Source organism: Orycteropus afer, unplaced genomic scaffold (genome assembly GCF_000298275.1).
Source record: "Orycteropus afer afer isolate SDZICR_OR568_19922 unplaced genomic scaffold, OryAfe1.0 scaffold00161, whole genome shotgun sequence".
Lineage (NCBI taxonomy): Eukaryota > Metazoa > Chordata > Mammalia > Tubulidentata > Orycteropodidae > Orycteropus > Orycteropus afer.
Window position 1 is genome coordinate 4049930 of NW_006921748.1, and position 3890 is coordinate 4053819.

The window sequence follows — 3890 nt, forward strand, 5'->3', positions numbered from 1 at the left end:
CATCACTGGGGCCAGTCTCTCATTGCTCATATGTAAATATGAGGTAAACAAGCCATTTGCCTCCCAGGGCCCAGAGGAGGAGCGATCAGATCATGAATTTAGAATGCCTCATGGTGTTTTTAGATGAGATAGTTTATGAGGCCAGGGCATAAATATTATTGTTGTTATTATTCTGATGCCTACTGAATAACAGCATTGCCAATGGCTTGTTCTCTCAGTTAATCCCCTCTGGAGATTCCAGCAAGTGTCCAACAGGTGAAAGGCCACAATTTTCATTAGATAACCCCCAAGCAAGGTTTGGAAGCATGAGTTTTTAATAAAATGAGCCTTTTTTGCCTCTGAGTTTTCAGTGTGTTGACATAGTTATTCATATTGCAATTTCAGAATAAATGCTTCTGACAGAGCTCTAGCCAGCAAATTTCTCCTCTACTAATCTTTAAGAAGAATCAAAATTAATCATATCATCACAAAAGCATAATACCCTGCTGTCAAGACTTAAAACTTGATATGTGACTAAGTTTTCCAAAACAAAATTTTTTACTTCCTTTGTGGTTTCATTCATTATTTAATCTTAATTTTTAAAGCATAATTCTTCTAACATGTTAAATTGTCTCTATCACAAGAGGTTGGAAAAGTTTTTCCTATTGGTAGCATAATGCCTAAGGCACTTGACTGCTTACCAGAAGGCTGGTGGCTCAAACCCACCAGCCACTCCTCAGAAGGAAGGTTTGGCAATCTACTTACATAGTGATACTGCCTTGGAAACCCCAGAAGGAATTGCTATGAGTTAGGTCCGACTCGACGGCACATAAGAACAACAACAACAACAGCATGGAATACACTACTACTATGACATTTTGCCATTGACTTGATTCCAACTCATGGAAACACCACGTGTTTCAGAGTAGAATTGACTTCCATAGGGTTTTCACATCTGTGACATTTTAGAAACAGATCACTAGACCGTTCCTTTGAGGTGCCTCTGAATAAATTAGAAATGCCAACCTTTCAGTTAATAGCCAAGAGGCTAATCGTTGGCATCACCCCTGGACTCCTACACATTGCATATCTAGCTTAAAAAAGCAACATCATTATAATAAAGATCTCATAATATTATCATAATAAAATAACTTGAGAGAGAAAAATCTGTGTAACCATGCATTTTTATGGGAATATTTTAACTATTCATTGTGAAATAAACATATAAATAAGTATATAAGATTTATCACAAAACGAGTGTGTAACCACACCCAGCAAAAAAGCCCCCTTTCATCCTTCCTAATAATTGTTCTGCATCTCCAGTAATCACAATCTTAGTTAAAATGTAATCAGTATTTTGTTTCTCTTTATAGTTTTACCCTTAGCTTTGCACCACTGAATTCTACAGATTTTTTTTTTTAACATTTTGAAATTCATAATAATGGGATTATACTTTATATACATTTATTCATCTGCCTTCTTTTCCTTGACATTAGTTTTGTGAGAGTCATCTATGTGTGTGTGGGGGGGTAGGACTATTGTTGATACATTTTCATTGCTATATAACAACATATTTGTAAAATTCAAGTAGTAGTAGGAGGAGGAGGAGGAGCTCTGCTAGCATAGTGCCTAAGGTACTTGACTGCTAACCAGAAGGTTGGTGGTTCAAACCCACCAGTCACTCTTCGGAAGGAAGATGAGGCAATCAACTTCTGCAGTGATACTACCTCGGAAACCCAAGGAAGGGTCGCTATGAGTCGGGTCCGACTCGATGGCAAACAACAACAACAACAGCAGCAGCAGTAGTAGTAGTAGCATCAAAAAGTGTTTAACTTTAAGGATGATGATGAGAATCAAGTTCAGCCCAAGGCTGGCTCCTTTGAGGTAGAGGTCTGGCATTAGTTTTGTGAGAGTCACACCTCCACTCTCCAGTTTTTTTACCAATTCAGACACCACCCATCCCATCCACGGCAATCTCGACTTTGATACCAGGTTCCATAATCTGTTGCAATGGTCACTCATGGACTATACTCACAGTTCAGTACTTTATTAAGGCTGTAACAGGGTACAACTTGGATCAGGATCAATAGGCTACAACTCATGATCAGGATCAGGAAGTCTGTAAACAAAGTGTCCCTTCTTCAGTGCAGGTCAGCTCTCTCACCTCCTCTCAGCCATGCGGGCCTTCTCTCACTCTCTCAGGACAGGCCTTGGGCCCCTAGGGGAGCACAGGCTCCTCTTACCCCTGTCACCAGTTACCACTCACTCTGCTACTGGGCTCCTTCTGGATCTGTTGCTCTCTTCAGAGTTACAAGCCTTTATCCATGTTATAGTTCTTTTAGGACGTTCCTTGCCTCCTCTCTCTCTTTTCTCTCTACTGTCTTCTTTCTCCCTTCTGCTCCTTTCTGTTGCTTCTCTTCCTATTTCTTTCTGTCTGAAAAACCTCTGTGAAGTTGGCTGCTTATACACACAACTTCTTGTCAATTTTAAGGCATGACCCCTCTCAGCAGAGGCCACAAACTAACCAATCCCCTGTGAAGTGTAGGCCACAGACACTTCATTTGCTGGTAGGCTATAATCACTTCACGTACATAGTCTACTGACCAATCTCTTCCTTGCAAGGTATATAACAATCACACAGTAGATTGTATCCCAGGATATCAAACCAAGTTGTTTAATAAATGTGGTGCAGTGAATTACTTCCAGCCATGGTCTTTGTGACTCCCAACACATGACTGGGTGGAGCTATACAAATGTGAGGTGTTATGACCCACCAAGGGATTGGATAACTTGGTAATAATGTCAGTAAGGTACATGGCACCCTCTGGGGGGAGGGGCCATGGAAATAAGGTATATGGAACCCTAATGTAAGGATTGGTCAGTTTTGCCATCTTGCAAGGCTTAAAATGAGCCATCCCTGAGGCGAAAAGGGGGATCTCATTGCCATCAAAACTGAGAAAATCCAGGAGTAGAGCACATCCTTAGACCAAGATCTCTGCACTGAGATGGCAAAGGAAAGGCAGAGAGACACAGCAGCAGGGACATCATAACCAAGAGGCTGCACGACGCAGAGCAGAGGACTGGTGGGCCCACTGAAACAGAAAGCTAAGTGACTTTGGGCGGGATGTTTGCTGGCAGAGTAGGATGCACCTATCATCAAAGCTGATAAAAAAACAAAGGTCTCTTAGACCTTAGTAACATTTGCCAGAGCAGGGCAGAGACCAGGCCAACAAGTCAAGGGCCAAAGAGAGGTGTGCCTGGGTCATAGCAAACGGGAAGCTGTCCTGATTAGAGAATTGTATCTTGAGCATTCCTGAACCTGGATTGTAACCTGCTACTTCCCTAATAAACCCCATAATTGGGGGAGGGGAGTTGTTTATAGCTTACCCAGAAAATTTAAGTAAACAATCTTTTTAACAACCCTATGGAATAGAAAACTACAGTAAAGTAACTCTTCATGTCTGGGGGCAAAAATCTCTCAAGCTGTTTTTCCAAGAACCAAGGCAAAAGACCACATAAAGGAACCCACTTCAAAACACTGTTGTATGAAACTATCTTTTAAAAAAATGAGCATTATTGTTTATATCTCTTGGTGAAAATGTGTAAATACTCTGTTGGGAAGATACTTAAAGTGGAGATGCTGTGTCACAGAGTAGGCATTTATCCGGTTTTACTAAACACTGCCATATAAATCTCCTAATTTCTATCCCTACAAATAGGGTAGGAGAGTTTCCATTACACTACATCCTCACCAATACTTGGTATTTCAGCTTTTTTAATTTTGGTCATTCAGGTAAGTGTAGTTTAGTGGTATCTCCTTTTGACTTTAATTTGTACTTTCATGAAAACTAAGGAGACTGAGTACCTTTTGACATATCTATAGCCAGTTCCCAGGTTACAAATGAGATCCA